We start from the raw sequence: 23,944 nt of genomic DNA, 5'->3' as shown, positions 1-23,944 counted from the left end.
AGGAGGGAATGTTTTTCAATAAGAGCCCTAGGATTATAGTTAAGATTTAGATGGGAGAGAAATATTGTGGTTTATTTGCAGTGCTTATCACCTATATAATGTGCTTACTCTGAGACAGGTTGAGCAAAAGTAGTAGGGTTTATTGGAGAAAGAGTAGTAAACCATATCTACCAAGAATTGAAGAGGATGATCACTAGATTTGTAGTCAATTGACTTTTAATGTTTAAGGTAATTAATGTAAGCTATTGAGCAAGTTTTCCATTTTGGGGCACTCTCACTAATTTGAATTGAAGAATTTTTTTTTGTTTTTGTTATCCTTTGGTACGAATGGAACATTTACTTTTTTCAGTGTCCATTATGTTCACAATTTTACAAAAGTTTTTTGTCAGTAGATGGTTGTTAGAAAGTGGATCAACTAGGTGTTTAATTAGTAGGGCAACAGTTTAAGACCCATCTCCTTTAGCCTTCAAGTCCTTTCAAAATGTTCTGCAAGTATCATCATTAAGATAAATAGATTATTTTTCATTCTATTTTCTATTTACTAATTAGGTATCAGATTTCAGTATTAACTTCACTGACAAAATGAGATGAAAAATCTGTTATTACATCAGTACTTTCTTTAACTCTCAAATGTTGTCAAAATTATATTCCTGTTAATTATAAAAATATCTGTAGTTTTATCTTCTCATTGTTATTGAGCATTTTAGTCAATCAAATTATTTAAATCAATTAAATCATTTAAATTATTGTTTATTAATTCTCATTACAAATGTTTTGGGTATGGCTTTTAAAATGCTTTGCCTTAATTTGGGACCTTTTCTTTATCTTTGTGTTTATTTTAGAAAGAAGGATCCTGAAGGTCCCATTCTGGGTCAGTCCAATCAGCTTTTGTCTTCCAAGAGTTAGCTTCTAAGGTTTTGACATGTGTATAAGTTGTTATAAATCATGGAACCTTGAGTTTATGCACCCCTCAAAATGAAAAATTCTTGTATGCATATTGGTAATCGTGTTTAAGTTTAAGAAAGTGTTTCATTATAGTTCATAATTCAACTCAGGTCTTTTAAGAGAGATTTAAATCCTATATTTGCTTGCATATCTGGCTTAGAAGAGGGATGCATCTTTTGAAGCAACTGTTTTTGTTTGTTTATTTGGTTAATAGATTTTTTGTGGGGGTGGGGGAGGTAAGAAGTCTGGAGAAGAGAAAAGGAATAAGACTGTTGAGGCCCAGAAGAAGAAAAATTAGAATGATAAAGGGGAAAAGAAAAAGCTGAAGAAAAAGAAGCCATTGAGGACAGAAGGGTGAGAACTCACTAGAAAAATTAATCTAATTTGTTGTAGCCTAAGATGATCAAATTGCTCAATAACTTTGGCCAAGAATATTTTAGTGAATTAAACTTTTATTCAGAATTTTATTTGGAACCTTCTGCATAGCAATAAAAAAATTGCCATCCACTGGACCTGAAAAATCTTATTACTGTTTTTCCTGTGGAGTCTCTGAAATAAACAATATGTATCATAGAATTGCCACTGAGAACCCAAATCAGCTTTAGTGAATATATGCTATTTAGAAAGAAAGGCTTAAGAATTAGTATTGTGGTAAGAGTATACATATGAAAAGCAAGTGTTTTTTTTTGTTTGTTTTTTTTTAAGAGGAAAATTTTTAGACTTGGATGACATAATGAGAATTGGCAATAGTGGGAATATAATACTTGTGGTACGCCTGTTGCCTCAGACAGACAACACAACAGTTGGCCACTTTTGAATGCCGACACAAAAATCTGTGCCTTTTGGCAAGTAGAAAACCAGAGATAACCTTGTCTGTGGCTGAAGATTGGGTTATCAGGGCACAAAGTCTAGGTGAAGGAGAACCTTTCTTTTTGTTTTATTGGTGACCCACAAAAAAGTTTGTCCGAGTGGATGTCAGTCTGGTGACAACTGGAAACTCATTAGTCTTTGAGGCAAGTTCAAACAATAAGACTTGTATGATGTATGCCTGTGTTCTACTCTGTGATTTACCATTTTATGACAAACAGCACTTTTAGATAGCACAACACAAAACAATAACAAAAAAAGACACTGAAAGTAAAAAAAGGAATGGCTTGCTTTCACTAAGAATGCCAAGCAAATGAAAAGTGATAACCAAACCCGGATACCAAACTGAAAATAAAGAGCCAAGGAACTCAATGCAAAGAGAGCAGAGTTCAGACCAGGTGCTACCTTACAACATCAGCACAAACTCAACAAGCTTCCATCAGTAAGGCATGAAGCCTCTATAGGTACCAAACCTGGTCAAAGGCTGGGGTCTGTTGCCACAATGTCTTGATGAGATCTCAAGGAAAATTATGAAAAATAAACAAGACCACCAAAATGAGAGCAAGAAAAGCCTATCTATTCAGAGTTTGCAAGGGAGTCAGTCACGCATGATTACTACCTGCACTTGGCAGAGACTCAAAGACTAGGAAGTTAGAAATCTGTGTGGTGGGAAAAAGAGGTTTCAGTTTGCCCTGATTGGAGGTTTTAGTATTCAGATGAGCTAACTAGAAGCCATAATCCTATGTGATTAGTTAAGGGAGCATAGTTGGCTTTTTATGGTTGGTTCTAATTTGAAAATAAAGGCATTAAGAAAGTTGGTAGGCAAAAAAAAAAGGAATCTGGTAGTCACTGGTAAAGTCCTGGTTGTTTTGGACTGATTGCTACAAAGGTTCTGGTTTGGTTTTCAGTGCTGTTGCTGCAGATTTGGGGTTTACTTTGAGTTTTTTTTTTGTATATGATCTGACTGTTGTCACAGTATAGTCTATCAAGTAATTGCTAAGTTTTGGCAATGGGGGAAGATGATTGACTACAAAGGGGCAGGAAGAAATTTTCTAGATCTTGATTGTGGATGTGGTTGCCATATCCATATACACTTGTTAAAATCATAGAATAGTGCTCCTAAAAAGGATGAATTATATTCTATGTAAATTGTAGCTCAATGAGCCTGACAGAAAAATCAAATCAGACACTTGTTTTATGATTTTCTCTAGCAAAGTTCAACTGTGTTTATGTGTGTATAGAAGTGTGTTGAGTTCTATTTAGTGCAAATAGAATGGAAAGAGGAGTGAAGAAATTATAAGAATCTGTAAAGTTGGGTGTGATACAACACAAAATCAAGGCTGTTTAAAAAGGAAAATAAACCCAGGAAAAGAGTGATAAATGGTAGAAAAGGGGTGAGGTCAAGGAACTTAGTGAGAGAAGAAATTCATCAACTGAGCCAATGAACTAAGGAAAAAGTCAGTGGTAGTCAAGTGGCTCTTTGAAACTATGATTTTATAGGTGTCATAGTTCTTATTAGTGACAAAATTTAGGTTTAGCTATAAAGTAATTTAAGAAAAATAATTGAAAATAAGTTTAAGCAGTGGGGGAAGAGGGATGCAGGAGAGGGATGGATTATCTATGTGCATGGTAAGCGCAATGTGAATGACACAATAGGTTCAGAGGAATAGAAGAATGAGATGTATTTGCTAATGTTTTTAATAAATGAGGAAGAATTTTCACAAGGTGGGTAATAATCAAGAAGTTTTTTTACTATGAAAATAGAATGGGAGAGGGTTATGGGGTCAGACTGCATAAGTATCAAAACTGTTTTTCCACCTTATTTATTTAATGGGAAAAAATTTTTAACTTGAGATAATGACACAATTAGTCTAGTTCTATGGCTAAAAACAAAGCTTATATAAAGAAATTACAATTATATAGTGCTTTCCAGCATACAAAGCAGTATTACATAAACAATTTCATTTAATCTTCTTGATATCTGTGTGAAGTAGGCATGGTTCTCATTTAACAAACAAGGAAATTAAATTTGATGAAGGCTAAATATTTTGCCCAAGGGCACAGTTAGGAAGGAAGTGGCAAGATTAGGACTTCAGGCTTTTGGCTCCACATTCTATGTTTGATTCAGAGTTATTTACTGAAACCTCTAGAAATGTCAACTAACTTTTGTGGGAAATGACTTTAACACTCTGTGACCTTATTGTCAGAAGCTCTGATAATGGCTGGGACGGAAATGATGCCTTTTCACTCTGGGACAGCTTTGTGCTTGCACGTAGCATTATTCATGGTTACTTTCTTGCAAATTTTGTGAATATTAACTCCATTTATTTCTGGTGGATAGACTGAAGCAAGCATCAAGATTATTTTCTCATAGTTACCCATCACAGGGAGGTTGAGGAGCAGGGTTATGTCTTGAGAGCTCCATCTTATAAAACAATCAGAACCAAATCCTTTACCAAGAAAAGATTGGGGAATTTTTAAAACTTTCTGGCAGGAGCAAATATTGACCTCTCTTTCATGAAGGAGGGTCATTTTCATCAACATGAGATATTAGACTTTGGCAGCTCTGTTGAAGCAAGGCTGCATACGCTCGTGAGAAGAAATGACTTTCCCATGCTTAACCTCCTTGGTGATGGTGCAGATTTTAATGAGTAGTTGGGGGGAGGCCCTGCAGGCACTGCTGGGCTCAGGTATCCCATGGGAAGCTGAAGATGAGAAGTAAACAGAGGCTGTGCATTCTTTGGCTTTGGCCTTACTGTGCAAATAGAAGGCTCACCTTTGGTGGCTCAGAGGTTATAGGGAAGCTTGGTGTCTGAGCTCTCCAGAAGGCTGTGGTATGTGGTAATCTCACACTCCAGCTGGGACTTGATGTCCACAGAATATCATATTCTTGGTTCTGCCTTTCAAGAGCACCTGGATCTCTGCCAGCTGAGCCTCTAGGTTGTAGAACAGACACTGGATCTGGGTCAGCAGGGCTGTGAAGCAGGCTTCTGTCTCTGCCAGGATACATTCCTGGGAGTCTCTCATTTGGTGCTGGGCCTGTCGTTCAACCTCTAGAGCATTCATGGTTCAGCTCATTTTGATAATCTCCTTCTGGCAGCACTGCTGCTATTGAGAGCTGGTTACCACCTGCTGATTCAGCTCCTCCATCTGTGTGTGAACCATTGTTTTATATCTTCCACCTTATTTTTTTTTTAATGACAGACATAGAACTTCAAGGTGGAAGTTACATTAATTAGCATGAAGGAAACATAATCAATTTACTACCCAATCCTGATCTATCGTGTTTGGGAATCATCACTCTGTCCAAGGGAAGGAAGGCTGTGGTGTCCTCAGGAGGCACTCAACTGTCAGTCCAGGGAAGAAGCAGTGGTATGGGAACACTGAGGGTATATGGAGTTACTGAAAAGAGTTAGGAGACTTCTCTGAGCTTCAATGGCCTCTGTATATCGTTCTTATTGCTGTTTCTGTCATTTTTCATGATGCTGTGCCTTCTGTCTCTAAGGAATCTATACTCTTCATTTGTTATCTCTGCTGTCTTGGCTGTTTTCTAACTCACCTTCATCTAATACACTCAACTCAAACTCTCCCCTTCTGCCACCAATGACGTGGATCTCTGCATCTACTGGGAGGGAGATAGAGGGAAAAAAGTAAAAAAAAAAAGAGACATGAAACAAATATTTTATCCTTTATTTAAGATTTTCAGTTTCTTTCCCCTCTTCTCTTCTGCATGCCATGTGTTCTGTTTTTTCTACAAGGCACTAGAACTATTGGTATGTTCTTTTCTCATGCCACTAGGCATCTTGAAGGTACATGTTATTTGTTATGCAACATATGCCAAAATCAACCAATAACACAACATAAAATATTTAAATCTGGTGCTTAATTATTTATTACTATTGTAAAAAAGAGATGAATCATAGATATGAGAGTAGCATTTTTTTTCCTAATAAAATCATAAGTTACCCTTAAGGAAATGTTTTTTGTTTCTAAATATTTTTAGAGATTTAGGCTTCTCTGTCAAATAACTAAAATTCTTCTAAACTGTGATTTGTATCTTCTTTCTTTTCCCTGAAGTCCCAGAATGTTAATGAAAAAGTAAATTTAAATAGGTAAAACAAAAATTACAAGATATGAACAAAAATTCTATCTGGCTGCTTAGATGACTAGAGATATGACAACAATTTGGGGCATACTCGTTATACACACATGACCTTTGTAATGCTACAATAATATTCTCAAATTCACAGTAGCTTTTCAGTACTAATAATCAGAGAAGTAGAAATCTTCTGATTTGTTTGACTGTGTATATTTTTAATATCCAGGGTATTAGGAGAACTGAAACTCATTTCTGGAAACATAGCTTTGATATCTTAGGTTAATTATATTTCTAGCTGTATGGAGAGTATGATTTTGCAAACAAACTAAGGTTCCTTTACTTTAACCCAGTTACCGTGAAAAACAAAATGGCCTTCAAACTCACTTTCTCTCTTACTTATCGTGTGTCTGAGCCCTTAAGTGACTTCCACAAAATTTTTTACAATGCTGTGCCACGTTATGGTTTTATTTACTGATTAATATAATTATTATTTATTAATTATTACACTAAAAATATAAGAAAAATAAAAGAAAGAAGGAAAGAAGCAATGAAGGAAGGAAAACATGGTGATATCTAAACAAAGTTATGCCTTTCTTAATTTATTTGCATTCTTAAGTTTATCTGTAATGGACTGATAATCATCCGTGGAATTGAGTGACAGTCAATTCAAACAATGTAATTTATATGAAAAAGGACTTTTCAAAATGTAATTGATCACTGCTGAAGTAAAATTTAAACAGCAGCCCTATTGATTTCTTTTTGTTAAGAAGAACAAAAATAATACAAGCATGAATTTACGTAAATATCTCATACACATCCCTGTAAGTGATTTATTTGATACTATGATTTATCATCCTTAGGTCACAAATATGAGGATGAACCAGCCAACTGAAGTGTACTTTATTATTTACACAAAAATAGCAATTAAAAACACAAGGTGATGAAACAAGCCATAGGGATTATATATTTGCTCCATGCCAGTAATTGTTGTAAAGGAACAAAGAGTTATCTGGGTCAATAGAGTTTTGCTTTTATCATAATAACTTAAAAGTTTAAGGTAGCTTTAAACTAGATATTTAAGTTTTTAGAAAAAAATAATAACTTACCTAATATTGCCGTTTCTTAGGTGATTGAAAGCAGTAGTCAAATAATATCAACTAATGAATTGTCTAGTCTGGAAAGAAAAACCTGTAAAATAATAATTTCAGAAGCTATACTTATACAATAAAAGTGACACATTCATAAAAATATCACAAAACTGCATATAATGTAAAATGGACACAATCATACTAAAAATTATTAAAGTAGATAATCTAATTCATTTTGAGATGTATAATTAAGATGATATATATGTTGTAACAAAAAATTTATTAACAATAATTTTGACTGATTATATTCATTACAAAATTTGACTACCTAGAAAAAATCCAAATTATTCATGAAAATATATTTTTCTCAGTTATCAGAAAAATATGTTTTTTATTTTACATTTTTTTTGTTTTATCTTAGTTAAATTATATTTCTTCAACCTGATTCTTAAAAAAAAGTTAAAGAAAACTTTGGTCTGTTTGCAAATGCCAGATGACAAACCATTAAGTATCAATCTTCTAAATATTGCATTAAATAGATCACAATTACTGAAACTGAGTTTTGCTTGTTATATCTAAATGTCAGGGGAAAAGATTTTCACTATCTCATTTGTCCAATGTCCCTTGCCAGTGATTTTTTAACCTTTGAATGCACTAGACTGTAATACTAATGAAAAGTTCATCCTTAGAATAGAAGATGTATTTACTAATGTAAACCCCCAAATTTAAAACCTAGTTTTAGATTAAATATTTACCTGTAGATTTCATGATTGGTTATGTGAATATATTAATCTTTTAGAAACAATGTTGTAAATAATAATTTACCATGTTTTTCAAAAATGTACATGTAATCCTTACCAAAAAAAAAAACACAAGAAAATATGCTAAAACACTTGTATGCATTTAAGAGAAATTGAATTATATGTAAATATTAATTGCCTCTAATTCTTTGCCTAAGGGAATGCAGGCATCATCATAGAAGAATAGAGAGTTAGCTGAATATTTTCTGGAGTTTATGAATATGGATATTTTTGAGAGCTTTTAAGGTTTATGTCACCTGTTTACAATGTGTATAGTTTAATTTCCAAACATAACATTTTTTTCTTAAAGGTGTGTCACTTTTTAAATGTAAAACAATTATTCATGACTTAATATAATGGTATAAGTAAATATAAAGGAAGTAAATAAAGAGACTATAAGAAAGATAGCATCAAATAAAATAACAGAGGGATATAAAAATAATATAGATAAGGAAGTAGTTGGATATTCCAATAGCAAAAGGGCAAGAATTAGAAGAGAGGATAAAGTGAAAGTCATCAACAGAATACCTTAGACACATTGTAAAGGTGATTGCCATTGGTGGAGTTAACCAAGCTTAATGGACAAAACTCTGGACTTTTTGGTGATATGGTAACTGTGTATCTTCCTCATGGATAATGTCTGTATAACTGACTCTATTATAAAAGATAAAAACAATGAATTATATCTGTTATCATCCCTAGTACATTTCCTAAAGGTGTTATAGGTTATAGGCTGCTGGTTATGAAGTAAGAGTCAAAAGGATTCTTACTCTTTCTTTCAAAAGGGAAATTCATTAATGGCATAATTTACTCTGTTATCCTCATTAAGAAGGGTGCTAGTATATGCAGGACATTGACCATGGTAATTGGTTAAAAGGGAAACATTAAATATGTTTATTTTCTTTAGGAGTTAACAGATATGCTTAGATATTTATTTTATAACTTGATATCTGTACCTTTTGTCTCCCCGCACCCATTTTGCTCACCCCCAGACCCTACATCTGACAACCATCAATCAGTTGTTCTCTGTATTTATGAGCTGTTCTGTTTTGGTTTTGCTTTTTCGATCTTATTTCAAGACATATAAAGATACAGCCTCCATTGAAATTCCATTTGTAGCATACACCTGTTACATAACATCGTGATTAGAATATGCAGTTGTCATCAGAAGCATTTACTTATCTACCTGTGGTTTTCACCAATTAAAAAAAGGCTGATGACAGGTTAATGAATATTATAAAATGTCATAAATCATTTGTAGTTTCTTTGTAAGGGGAATTAGAATATAGCAATTATCTTTAAGAACTAACATAACGAGTCTATAGCAAGATTTTAGATAAGGGGATTTAGAATGACAATTACAGAGGTATAAAAACAGCAGCAATAATAATAATTTAAAGTCATAAGAAATTCTATAAGAATAAAGCCCCAACACAAAGTAAAGGATTTTGATGATTAGGTATACAAGGTTCTCCACACCAGGCTTCTAACACTTATTCATTAAGTAAGTGAAGGCAATAAGATTGCATCCTTCCAATCATAGATCTATTAGTTTATCAACCCTAGGCCAAAACTTTGGGTGAAATTGTTCAACTAGTCATTGGTAGAAAATACACCTCTGCACTTTTTTTCTTATTTATATCACAGACAGTTTTATATCCAAATAGTATTTATTCTGTATCTAATGGAAAATGCAATCACTCACATTGAGATGTTTGAAATTGGCATGTTGTTTATAATTGCTATATAACATTCACCTTTGCAATATTTTGTTTGCTTTTTAGGTTTTTTGTTTGTTTTTTTGTTGTTGTCACTGCTCTTTAATCTTTGTTTTATTTTTTTGTTTTGCATTTTTCCCCTAAATATTCAGGTGGCTGGCCACGGCCTAATGATGTCAGTGAGTGAAGAGTTCACTTTCAAACTCTCTCATCTGTTGGTATATACTTCATTACTCATATAGTTATTCTGCTACTATAAGCCCTCTAACTATAACTCAGTTTCTGAGCTTCCCTGGCTGATAACAAAACCAAAATAAAAATAAAATCAAGTAATCAAAAACATTGTTCTCAAGAAAAATGTGAAATGCTACAAGGGACAAAATGTGGAATACATTCTGAACATTTTATAGTGCATAATGGTTTCTTCCTGCAGAATCTGTAAACAGTATCAGGCTATAACACTCTGTAGTCTAATAAAGAAAAAGTGTGTGTGAAATGATTTAAAGATATTGAGCATTTATATATCCTGCATGCTGTTGACTTATTTCTTCACTCATTTCTTTGTTCCAGTTACACATATTTGGATACATGCAACCTTGCAGCCCTTGTTCTGGTTAGACGCTACAAGAATAAAACATGAATAAAATATACCCTGTTGGTAAGAGCTCTCTATTCTCTAGTATGGGTAGTACAAACACTGAAAACTTTTTTCTTAATTTCTGTTAAATATAGTAATGTAATTTTAGTAGTAGTACCATTTAAGATCAACTATAAATTTCATTTTTTTTCTATTAAAAAACATCATTGAGGAGTCATTATAACACATCCATAGGAATATTTGATAATTCTATCACAGTATAGAAGCTATGGCAGTAGTTCTACATAAAAGATTTGTGCCAAAATAGAGTTTCAATTTCAGTAAATACCATCTAAAACATACCCTTTCATACCTATTGTGCAAATATGTTTTCATCCAAATATTGACTTGGCATAGGTCAAATGTGTGAATAATAACACAATGAAAGCCCAATCATATTTGAATTTCATATATTATTAAGAACATGGTAAACTTTTCTGTAAGAAATTATATTTTGTTATTTTTCAAATAGAATAAAGTTTTCTAAAATATTAATCCCATGAAGCAAAAAGATAGCATCATCGATCCTCAGTCACCTGTTTTAAGCACAATTCTGCCCTGTAATTGAGAGCATGTAATATTGTAACGCTTACTGGTGTTTCCCAGGAATTGTCAATTTTTTTTTATCTATTGTTGACTGTCTTGTAAAAAATAAAAGAGAATTCTATGTGTATCACAAGAAATTCACCAAATAAGCACTTAGAAGAGAGATGTATCATCCCATAATTATTTTTCCTCTCTTCTACACACACACACACACACACAATCACTAACTAAATTTACTTTTTAAACCCCGAAGAACCAGATGTTTCTACTTTAACTGAACCAAAACATTGTTTTAGACAAAAGAGTTGGATATATTTCAGCAAGTATGTTTCTCAAAATCCATCAGAATAAATTCTTAAAACTGTCATAGTAAACCATTTAATTATTTCTAGACCACTTTAGATCAAAAGTTAAGACTGTTTACCATCAGGTTTGTTTTATATTGATACATGTAGTATATTTCTACCAGTATTTGAAAAGTTAGATATTTAATGTAAAAGGATATTTTACATAACAACTTACATATGACTATAATGAGTTCACAAGTTTGCAATGTAACAATTGTCTTCATTTAGTAGAAGGGTTATTTTTCCAGTTTGTCCCCACAAATCTTTATTACATTGATTCTATTTCAGTTGCTATATTTCATTTTATAACTGGGTGAAGTCATTCATTTAAGACCTTTCTCTGCTATTTTAGGCATCTGAAGTATGGCTAGCTCATTTGAAAGTCATAGGATATCACCTAAGATTTCAGGTAATAGAATGTCTTCACATTTGAGTTTTCCATATCCCTGTATTCCCTTTTTTTTTTTTTTTAGACAAAATGTTTATCCTCTCTCTTATTGAATTTTTTTAGATTTATTCACACACATTTTCTTTTATTTAAAATTACATTTTCATTATGAAGACAAGATTCAAATAAAATCTGATAGACTGTTTCTAATGCCTTATGATTTTCCATGTAGTTTTTTTTTTTTCTTTTTTCTTTTTTCTGAAGCTGGAAACAGGGAGAGACAGTCAGACTCCCGCATGCGCCCGACCGGGATCCACTGGGCACGCCCACCATGGGGCTACACTCTGCCCACCAGGGGGCGATGCTCTGCCCATCCTGGGTGTCGCCATGTTGCGACCAGAGCCACTCTAGTGCCTGAAGCAGAGGCCACAGAGCCATCCCCAGCGCCCGGGCCATCTTTGCTCCAATGGAGCCTTGGCTGCGGGAGGGGAAGAGAGAGACAGAGAGGAAAGCGCGGCGGAGGGGTGGAGAAGCAAATGGGCGCTTCTCCTATGTGCCCTGGCCGGGAATCAAACCCGGGTCCTCCGCACGCTAGGCTGACGCTCTACCGCTGAGCCAACCGGCCAGGGCCTTCCATGTAGTTTTTAACAGTACTGGAATCTTATGTTCTTATGCATCTCCTTTCAATGCCAAGAGTTCTGCATGTCAAAGATATTACTCTGATTTTATTTTTATTTTTGTTATCTATGATGGATAGAAGCCTTCTTCATGAAGGTATAGAAATAGACTGTTTGCCAAAGAGTTTCGGTGATGAGAAAGTTTAAGTTGCATATTAATGTAAAAGTTTGTACAACAAAATCTGCTAAATAAAGGTTTTTACTGTTATACCTTCAGGATTTTGTTGTATAGCATAGAATATGTAGATATATTTTCTGATAAAAATTATTGTTTGCAATGATACAAATTAATAGGATAGGATAGATTTATCATTTCTATCAAGTCATAGAAGCAAGTACTCTCCTGGGAAATATGACATATCTCTGAATTAAGACAATTAAAGCCCTGGCCAGTTGGCTTCGTAGTAGAGTGTCGGCCCTACTTGTAGAAGTCTGGGGTTTGATTCCCGGCCAGGGTACACAGGAGAAGCGCCCATCTGCTTCTCCACCCGTCCCCTCCTCCCTTCTCTCTATCTCTCTCTTCCTCTCCCGCAGCCATGGCTCCATTGGAGCAAAGTTGGCTCAGGCACTGAGATTGGCTCAATGGCCTCCACCTCAGATGCTAGAATGGCTCTGTTACAGTGGAGCAATGCCCCAGATGGGCTGAGCATTGCCCCTTAGTGGGAATGCCAGGTGAATCCCTGTCTGGTGCATGCAGGAATCTGTCTGTCTGCTGCACCCCCTTCTAATTTTTGGGGAAAAAAAGACAATTCAGTCATGACACTGAATACAATACCTTAATTTTCTAAGGTTGTTTTAAATTGCTTGTGATCATCTGAAATACATTTTTAATGAGTAGCATAGAGGAAGAAAAGTGCTTAAGGATACAAGAACTCCATGGTAAATATCATTTTGAATCCCTGTTAAAGTATATATTACATCAAAAGTAATTTTTTACTTACTTCTGATAGGAAAGTTATACTGCTACTATTGTCTGTGGTTTTCCAAGAAAAGAGCTTATAGTAGTCTAAAAATATGTAAGGGAATTAATTGTATTTTATGGCTTACAGTTGATATACAATTCTATTCTTTCATAAATATATATGGATGCCATTTAATTTATGAGTTATATATACAAGTTGTCTTTATAGTCCCAGGAATGTGTCTTTATGTTTTTTAAAGAGTGTTTTTATTGATAACTTTTTACATTGAAAACTAAACCTGTTCAGTGACAGAAGACATTACTGATTATTACTATTTTCATATTGATATTCTAGACTATAAAAAAGTATGTACATTAAAAAGAAATACATGTGGTTTAAAGCATCCTGAAAATAGTTACATGGATTGTATTTTCCATTAAGATATTGTAACTATATATTCACTGAAATATGGTATATATAGGTAAAAATAACATTTAAGTCGCATTAGAAAATTCTAATGAATATTTCACATCCAAGGTATTTAATATCACAGAGAAAATAATGTTATCTGTACTAAATATTTGTATTGTTGTGATATTAATCATTTTGAGAAAATGTATTATATAATCTTAGATATAATCTTCTAGAAGTCAGACAAACACAGAAATGAAAACTATATTAATAAATGAATAGTACAGTATAAATGTACAGTATATCTAAATCTTATTCCTTGATTTCTGCCAAGAGATTATTGTGAAAGTAAAATGTGATGGTTAATTTTATGTGGCAATTTGACTGGATCACAATGTGTCTGGGTATTTGGTTAAACATTACTTCTGAGTATGTCTATGAGGATATTTCTGGATAAAATTAACATTTTAATTGGTGGGCAATTTGCCCTCTCCAATGTGAATGGCCATCGTGCAATCTATTAAAAGCTTGAATAAAACAAAGAGGCAGAGGTAGCAAGAATTTAGCCCATGTTGCCTGATTGCTTGAGCTGTGAAATGGATCATTGCGGGTCCTCCATGGTCATGGCTCTCAGGCTTTCAGACTCAAGCTAAATCACACCAACCAACTTCCCTGGGTCCTCAGTTTGCAGACAGCAAGCAGACTGTGAGACATTTCAGTTTCTATAATTGCATGAGCAAATTATTTATAATAAATATCTTTTAATATGTATATTCTATTATTTCTATTTCTCTGGAGAACACTAATACATGAGGCCAATACTGCCAAGATGTAAACACACTCTCTCTCTGTTCTCTGACTTGATAGTAAATGGTAGATAATTTAACTAGAGACAATAAAGCATATGAAAAACCTTCAACTGATTATTGCAATAACTATCATTATTATAAATTGTGTAAAAGCCATTTTGTCTCTTTATATTGATATACCTTTAGAAAAACTAGCCATCTATTTATTATAGAAAGTCAATTTTCAATAGAAAATGTGTGTGAAAACAAAATCTAATAATATTTTCATTATTTAACTTTAGCTTCTTCTTTAATTTTTCTTATATATTTGTTCAAATAAGTTTTTAAATATATGATATAGGCATCCAATTACTCTTTTAAATTATATATTTTTTATTTTAAAATCCACATTATTGATTTGGGCCTCACAAATCCAGATGCTTAGTTTTTTCCAAAGTTTCTGCTTCTGTGTTATGCTCTTATTCCCACCCCCTCACATGATAGGCCAGTTTATAATTTAAATATTTGACAAAATCTTTCAAGATAGAAAACCATTCTTTTCTTCTTCCTCTTGGATTTTGATATGTCATAATTGTGATCAGTCCAATTAATCAGTCATACAAGAACAATGCCAACATTTTGAAAGTCAAAATTATATTTAAATGATAAAAAGCATCACTGCATTTTAGGGTTTTTTTTTGTTGTTGTTGTTGTTATGAGAATAGGAAGCAGTATTCTGATTTGGTGATTCAATTAAGATACCACTAATTAAATATTTAAAACATTTTCAGGGCTGCAATTTCAAACAGTCTTTGCATGCAGAGCTTTTTTGGTGTATGCAAAGAATTTCTTAATAAGTATCCTCCCAACTAAGAAATTTTCTTAATTTTTTATAAATTTAGAAAATATCATATGTTCAAAGAGAAGACTCAGAACGAATTCCACTTAATCACTAGTGAAAGATATCTCTTAAATAGACTAAGCAAATAAAAGGAAACAAGAAAAAGCTAGGTCTAAAAAGAGCCAAATAGTTAATGATTTATTATGATTTAGCCTTTTGTAGTGTGAGTTTGTCAATCTTCTCTCAAGAAGTGTGGTCTAAATCTTCATTTCTGGGATCTGGGCATGATCACGTGACTTGTCTTAGCTAAGGTGACATATGTGAATGTGACACAAACAGAGAGTTGGGAAATGTTTGTGCATTAGTGCATGCTTTTTCTTGCTGCTTCTGAAACACAGCCATTGGGAGATTCCCTTTTTTGTAGCTTTGATAACACAGCTGCAATCTAAAGTTAACAGTAGCCTGTTGGATGTTCGGTACTTGTGATGCAAATGCCCCGATCCTTCAGTCAACTGCCCCTTACCTACCAGAAGATTGGAGCTGCATAAGTGAACTGAGGCAATAGCAGAAAAAGAAGTCCCAGCTGAGCCCAGATCAACTTTCCCACCAACAGGATTATGACTTAATAGAGTTGGTTGTTTGAAGGTATCAGTTTTGGAATTGTTTGCTGTGCAGCAAAGGCTAAATGATATAGATGGAGTCTCTTTTTCATTTTTCTCCTACTTGGAGGACCAATAATGTCATCTGTAAGTCATCCAGCATTTTTACCTGCTTTCAGGAATTCTTTCACTCATAACCACATCTGAACAAGTTTAAATTATATTTCTCAGCAATGTTACTAAACAATCTTAAGTAAAACTGACAGTATACTTGGAGAAAAAAAAATGCTTTCAAATTGATTTAAAAAGTAGTGTCTGTAAGACTTAAAAAAGTTGCTTTCTACTTTAAGAGCAAAAGGACTAGGAAGAAAATCAGAGTAAAAAATCTGCAATACTACTAAACTGAGAAATAGGCAGACAGCAATATAAAGTGCAGTTAAAATTATTAGACTTAAGGCAGAAATAAAATAATCTTTTTGGAAACAGAGATACGTTGTAAATGGAAATGCCTGATAAGTAAAAATACCAAGAGACCTAAGAAATGCAGCAGACAGTATATTAGACTTTTTAAAGCAATGGGGGGTAAAAAAACTAATATGACAAGTAGAAAAATTGTCCTGGATTTGTGCTATGAGAAATTTTTCTACTTGATTTTGAAGTTGATTTCAAACACAGATCCAGGAACAGGAAAATTGAAGGGAATTATAAAAAGATTCTCAAATATGATTAAGGCACTGAGGTACTAATTTATAAAAAAGATTAAAGGATTTAAATGCAGAGATCTCAGCTAAAGGTAAGTGGACAAAAATAGGACAGCAGACTCCAAACCTATGAAAGGTATATGAATAGTTTTTATAAATATTTTTTATTTATTTAAGCAGACTTTATTACATTAAAATTTACACATTTTTCCCCACAGACAGGAAAGTATACTACTTTAAAAAATGTAATGAAATATAGTTATTGTTTCTAAAAGATTAGACAGAAAGGTCATATATTTAAAATTCTAAACTTGGGTACCTTGTGATGATAATATCAATTGCTTTTTATTTTTGATTAAAACACAAAATAAGTTATGTAGGTGCTGTTGTTGGATATTTTTTCCCAAAGTTTGCTTCTGAAAAAAATGTGAAATTATAAATTATAGCACACATATAAATTTAAACCTGATAAATTAGAAATACAATGCCAAAACATGGTGAACCAAAAATCTTGCTTAATATAATTGTTATGTTTAAGCATTAAATTTTCCTCTGAACTTTGTTATGAAAAACAGTAACTCTGACATACTAGGTTATAGAGGCTTGTACTCAAATGAAACAAGCTTATTCATCAAAAGAGATGAAATAATAATGAAGTCAGAGAGTTCAGAGAGATATTTTCTCATGTTCCTCTTACATTTATGTTTCTGGTTTTATTAGAATTTTATTGTAACACATTTGGAAAACTACTTGACATTCTCAGCCTCATTTTACTGGCCTGTACAATGACAGTTATTGGAGCTATTTTATCTCAGGCAGATTTCTTTGATGCTTTAACTTAAACTCCAATGAGAATTGTCCCAAGTTAATAAAATATCCTAGTTGCAATGGTTCCTGCAATATTTTTTATTATTTATTTTCCACAGTAAGAGCAGAGGGAACTTTCTAGCTCAAGTGCTACTGCAATAAATATCAAACCATGTCAGCCTTCTAGGGAAAAAGTAGAAATAGTAGAACTTAGGGGGAGAAAAAGTAGAAATTTTTCTATAATTTAGCATAAAGAGTATAAATTATGTTTCATCTGAATAGGTACAGAAATCACACTTAGGCAATTTGAACACTCTGAAAATGTGACTTGTGTACTTAGAGACCATAAAGGATCAATTTTGAAAAAAAATCTGGGAACAAAAAGAGCCTTTTTAATATTTCTGAACTTGCCATTTCTGATTGCTTGTTATGATGATTTATGATTGGTTTATGTTCTGGCTTGACATTGGGAAATGTCACTTATAGGAGTGACAACTACTTCCACAGGGTCTCTGCTGCCCAATCAAGGGGATGACATCATTCTTGTGCAATCAGCTTGTTCATGGTTGCTTGCCAGCTTGCCGTCTTTTCATTTTCATGATCATCATTATGAGTTATAAGCCTCTTACCAATAATTTGAATGACCTCAGTTTCTCTCCACATTCTTCTTCAGTGCATGATATACTCATTTTACTTTTAAACATCTTTCACATTTTAGCAAAGTAGTCATTTAAAATGCATGCAGAGTGAGAAAGTAAATTACCAGGGTAAAGGGCATTTCAAGATGATTGAAAATATGCCTCATGAGCTGTTGCCTTTTCTATTTCACATTTACTGCAAAGGTATTAGAAACAAGATTTCACAGGTAAATATATATGTACTGTACATATTTTTTTGTTTCAATGTACCTTTTCTTTAATGTTTTTACATCATCCTCATTGTATCCAAACCTGAAATGAATAATGCCATTTATGACATAGCCTTGTAGGATTTAATATCTTGACAGACTTAAAATACTCAGGTACTTAACTGAAGTTTTATATTTAAGATTTCATTGAAATCTGATATTTTAAAACTGTTGTTTACAGAGAGAACTAATTTCATGTGCACTTTTCATGTGGTACCTGAACATAAGTATCATTCAGAATTACTTGGAACAACCAGTACTTTGTTACGATAAAACAAATAAGAATTTAGATTTTTTTTTTTTTTTGTATTTTTCCAAAGCTCAAAATGGGAAGGCAGTCAGACTCCCGCATGCGCCCGACCGGGATCCACCTGGCATGCCCACCAGGGGGCGATGTTCTGCCCATCTTGGGGCATCGCTCTGCCGCAATCAGAGCCATTCTAGCGCCTGAGGCAGAGGCCACAGAGCCATCCTCAGCGCCCGGGCCAACTTTGCTCCAGTGGAGCCTTGGCTGCGGGAGGGGAAGAGAGAGACAGAGAGGAAGGAGAGGGAGAGGGGTGGAGAAGTGGATGGGCGCTTCTCCTGTGTGCCCTGGCCGGTAATTGAACCTGGGACTCCTGCACGCCAGGCCAATGCTCTACCACTGAGCAAACCAGCCAGGGCCAAGAATTTAGATTTTTAAAAGCAAAACTTACCCAACCATGGCAGCCAGTGAGCACAGTGGGCCACATTTACAACAGAGTGAAATTTATCAATGAAAAAATATTTTTAATACTTTTACACTATTACTTATCTCTTTCTTCTTTAAAATGTTTGTCCTGCAAACCTAGTACAATATATTAAATATATTATATTTTCTTGTGTTTTCTTATCAGCTGAGATGTTTGCAAAATATGAGTTTTCTCATTTCTCAATGATGCCATTTTGAATGCTACCAGTAAACAAGACAAAAGAAAATTTGAAACTGGTAAAATGGTTCAGAAATTAATATACTTTATTAAGTTACTTTTATGACAATTTTAGCCTTTTTTTTTTTTTTTGTATTTTTTTTGGAAACAGGGAGACAGTCAGACAGACTCCCGCATGTGCCGGACTAGGATCCACCCAGCACGCCCACCAGGGGGCGATGCTCTGCCCACCAGGGGGCGATGCTCTGCCCCTCCGGGGGCATCGCTTTGTCGTGACCAGAGCCACTCTAGCGCCTGGGGCAGAGGCCTAGGAGCCATCCCCAGCGCCCGGGCCATCTTTTGCCCCAATGGAGCCTGGCTGCCGGAAGGGAAGAGAGAGACAGAGAGGAAGGAGAGGGGGAGGGGTGGGAAAGCAGATGGGCGTCTCTCTTATGTGCCCTGGCCGGGAATCAAACCCGGGACTTCCGCACGCCAGGCCGACGCTCTACCACTGAGCCAACAAGCCAGGGCCTTTAGCCATTATTTACTTGGACCAATCTCTGAAACAGGCCTTTGGAAAAGGTGGCTGAACAGGGTACAGTCTGATGGATGCTGAGAAGATCTCTTACGTCAACACATTTCTACATGCGACGTCATGTCTTTGGCCTTCATACCTGTCTGCTCAAAAATAAATAACCCTAATTGATTTCTAATTCATCTGTTTTATTATCCGATACTTTCTTCCAATAGAAACATAATTCTAGGTCAGCCCTGGTCAGATAGCTTTGTTAGAGCATTGTCTGCAATTGCAGAAGTTACTGGTCCTACCCCAGTCAAGGTGCATACAGGAACAACTTGGTATTTCTGTCTTTCTCTCTCTCTTTCTCTCTCTCTTTTTTTTTTCTCTCTCTCTTTCTCTTCCTTCTTCTTTTGCTAAAACAAACAAACAAAAACAAAACATACTCTAACATAAAAATACTTTTTTTTTCCACAGAGACAGAGAGTCAGATAGAGGGATAGATAGAGACAGACAGACAGGAAAGAATCATCAGTTTTTTGTTGCGACACCTTAGTTGTTCATTGATTGCTTTCTCATATGTGCCTTGACCATGGGCCTTCAGCAGACCGAGTAACCCCTTGCTCAAGCCAGCGACCTTGGGTCCAAGCTGGTGAGCTTTGCTCAAACCAGATGAGCCTGCTCTCAAGCTGGCTACCTCGGGGTCTTGAACCTGGGTCCTCCTCATCCCGGCGTGAAGCTCTAGCCACTGTGCCACCGCCTGGACAGGCAAAAAATACTTTCTTAAAAATAACACAAAATTCTAGGTCTTGATATATGTGAGGAACTCTCTTCCATATATTGTATCATTTTGTCTGTATTACCTAGCATTACCTAGCATTCTTTTACTCTTTTTATAACAGAGCTGATGAATTTTTCAGAGGTGAAGTAATGTATCTGCAGTTATCAATATCATCAAGGTAGAAATTGATAGTGCTGCAGTCAGTGAAGACCTTTTCCCTGCGTAAAATGTTAGTGGCAAGAGAGATGAGGAAGCTGTAGGCTTGAGAAATGCTGAGATAAGATGCAACAAGGGATGTGGAAGGGTGAGAAGGTTCCGAAGATAAACTTTAAAAATTATACTTTTTACCTCCAGTTCAATGTTATAGATGTCACAGGTGTAATCTCTCCATTTGTCAAGATTATATTTTTACCTAAGGGAATATAATAGTATCATAAGGCTTGAATCCAGGGTCCAGAGAAAAAGAATCTACAAGTCATTAAACTGTTAGATGAGGCTTCAATCAAGATTATCAGAACTGATTTTAAAACTTCACTTTTTATCATAACCCACTTAATAAAATTTCAGATGACTATAGAAGACCTACTAAATGTAGTCTATTAGCATACATTCTCAGATTGCCATACTGTGCTAAAGGAGAAAAGAAACATGGTTCTCAATAAAAATGTGTACAATTTCTGGGCAGCAGGCCCTATTTAGCAATAACATTATTTTCAGAATGATATGTCAGGTAGTTTTATGGAAGCAAATTAAAGTAAAAAAAATGTATATAGCAATGTGAAAGGATTCTTTACATTAAATATTTCTCATATGACTGTTTTGTCCAGATTCCTACTGTATTAAGGCAAATTATAGCAACCGTTAGAAACTGCAAAGTGTCAACCCAGAACACTGAGGTTGCAGGTTCGAATCCCTGGGCTTGCCTGGTCAAGGCACATATGGGAGTTGATGCTTCCTCCTCCTCTCCTCTCCTCTCCTCTCCTCTCCTCTCCTCTCCTCTCCTCTCCTCTCCTCTCCTCTCCTCTCCTCTCCTCTCCTCTCCTCTCCTCTCCTCTCCTCTCCTCTCCTCTCCTCTCCTCTCCTCTCCTCTCCTCTCCTCTCCTCTCCTCTCCTCTCCTCTCCCCTCCTCTCCTCTCCTCTCCTCTTCTCTCTCTCACTATAAAATGAATAAATTTTAAAAATCTAAAAAAAAAACTTATTAGTAGAAAGTGCAGTTTTATAAGTCTAAATATTTTCTCCGTGACAAAGGTCCTAGAAATTTCACATTTTAACTGCTCTATATCAACTAAAATATCACAAAGTGAAAATTACAAAAAAAAATTAGATTTAACCAGTCACAACAATCTGTCTTCAGAGAATGGGGCTTATTCATCTTCCCTGGTGAAAATTCAAACATATCTTCACCTCATTTAAACAGAACAGGTAATTTCATTTCATTTTTTCTTTCTTCTTTTCCAAGTGAGAGTAGGGAAATAGAGAGACAGACTCACACATGCATCTCTAACAGATCTACCTGGTAACCCCTGTCTGGAGCCAATGCTCTGCCTATCTGGGGACATGCTCTAAACTGAGCTATTTTTAGTGCCTGCTGTCAAGGGCCCATGTACTGGAACCAATCAAGCCATGGCTGGAGGAGGGGAAGAGAGAGAGAGAGAGAGGAGGAGAAGAGGAAGGATTAGAGAAGCAGATGGTTGCATATCTTGTGTAATGATGGGGAATTGAACCCTGAACATTCACACACTGGGCCGATATTCTACAACTGAGCCAATCCTCCAGGGCTTGGAACAGGTCATTTTAACATAGAGTTCTTGGATGAACTGTGAGTTCCTTGTAATTTTAGGCAAAAACTTGTATGTATAAGCTCTAGTGAATTCTGAGGAGTGAATCAAAAAAGGTCCAAGATTTTTAAGACTATGACAGCTACTCTTAATATAAAAACTGTGTGGCAATACAAATATAATTTTATTTTGCTTTTTATAACTTTATTTAATGGAAAGTGAGGTTTTTATTTATATTTTCTTCCCATTGATAGACATTAATTTTTAACACTTTTATAATAAAAAGTAGGTTAGTACCTAGTATTCTCAGAGTTATTAACAATCTGTTTTAAAAATGTAATTGAAAGTTTTTAATTTTTGATATCTCCTTCAGATATTAAACAAATAAATACAATCAGGTTTTACTTATATAAAGTAGACTTATTTTCCAACAATGAAACACTATTTTCCAATCTAAAATCGTTTGCTGCTTAAGAAGATGGATAAACGTGTCTTGCACCACTTAACTATGTCTGAAATTCTATGGAATATTAATGCCAAGGAAAAGGAAGTGGGAGAGTCCAGGGAACATTCAGTAGTGCAAATTTTGATCTTTTTTTTTTTTTTTTTTTTTTACTTTTTACTGAAGCTATTTTTTTTGGGGGGGTGACAGAGAGAGAGAAAGATAAGAAGCATCAATTCTTCATTGCGGCACCTTAGTTGTTCATTGATTGCTTTCTCATATGTACCTTGACTGAGGGCCTACAGCAGACTGAGTAACCCCTCGCTCAAGCCAGCAACTTTGGGCTCAAGGTGGTGAGCCGTGTTCAAATCAGATGAGCCCTCACTCAAGCTGGCAACCCCTGGTTTCAGATGAGATCGGGCACGTTCAGGGTGGTATGGCCATAGACAACCTTAGGTTTCAAACCCGGATGCTGCACATCCCAGTGCGATGCTCCATCCACTATGCCACTGTATGGTCAGGCTGAAGCTATCACTTTTTAAAAGCATTTCTGTAGTAGTTGGTAACATCATTCATTCTGTGTCTTTTTATCCCTGATTTTAGTCTTGATTGCTGGCAATTATTTTTATATTTTAGAATAAATCTCAATTACAAAATTAATGTTGTTTTGAGGGACAATGTTTTACTTACGTAATTACTTGGCAAAAAGTAATATTTGAAATCACATCAGTCTAGGACTGCTCATCTTATTTGCCATGTACCCCAAATTGAATTTTCTAAGCCTTTCTCTATCCCTTTCTCTATCTACCTCTCAAAGATTGACAGGTTGAGAGGACAAAGATTAGAATATTACTTCCCTCTTTATATGCTAAGAAATACTTTAGTCTAATAAGGTATTAGTTAAGGCAGTGAAGATTTTAATTGAATTTAAATAACATACTTTGTTATAACTTCTCATTTTCTAATTGCATTTTATATAGTTAGGAGAGCATCAATGTGTTATGTTCTAAAAGTTACTAAACTAAGAATATTTAAAATGTCAACAAAACTTCCCAGTGGTTATGACCTCCCCATGACAACATGCCTCACACAAATTACACTGGGGAAAATTTTTTTTTCTCATTTTCTGTTGCATGAGGTTTTGGAACTGTTACTATATATTCCTACATCACTAATTCCAAATCAGAAATCCGTTTTCCGGTGCATGCATTAGTTTTTATGCAATTTAATTTCTTTTTGTTAAACTTAATGGCATGCATTGGTTTTTAAATTGGAGTGAAAGGGCAACAACTCTTGGATTGAACATAACCACAAGACAATTAATTTTTACAAACATCACTCTTACATAATTGTAGTTGTTTCTAAATGTAAAAAATTGATAAAAACACCCTCTTATTTTGTTTTAAGATTGAATCATGGCTTCTTCGAGTAGGTGTAAATGTAAGAATAGTCCTGACACATTCTGTTATAT

The 23,944-nt window shown here is 34.6% G+C and overlaps 1 pseudogene; it reads right to left on the bottom strand.

Annotated features, from left to right (window-relative positions):
• Nucleotides 1-4,362: 4,362 nt before the first annotated feature.
• The window catches only part of LOC136306463 (keratin, type I cytoskeletal 39 pseudogene), a 98,444-nt pseudogene continuing 78,862 nt past the window's right edge, over nt 4,363-23,944 (bottom strand).

This window comes from Saccopteryx bilineata, chromosome 5 (genome assembly GCF_036850765.1).
Source record: "Saccopteryx bilineata isolate mSacBil1 chromosome 5, mSacBil1_pri_phased_curated, whole genome shotgun sequence".
Classification (NCBI taxonomy): Eukaryota; Metazoa; Chordata; class Mammalia; order Chiroptera; family Emballonuridae; genus Saccopteryx; species Saccopteryx bilineata.
This window is presented reverse-complemented; position numbering and strand designations above follow the sequence as displayed.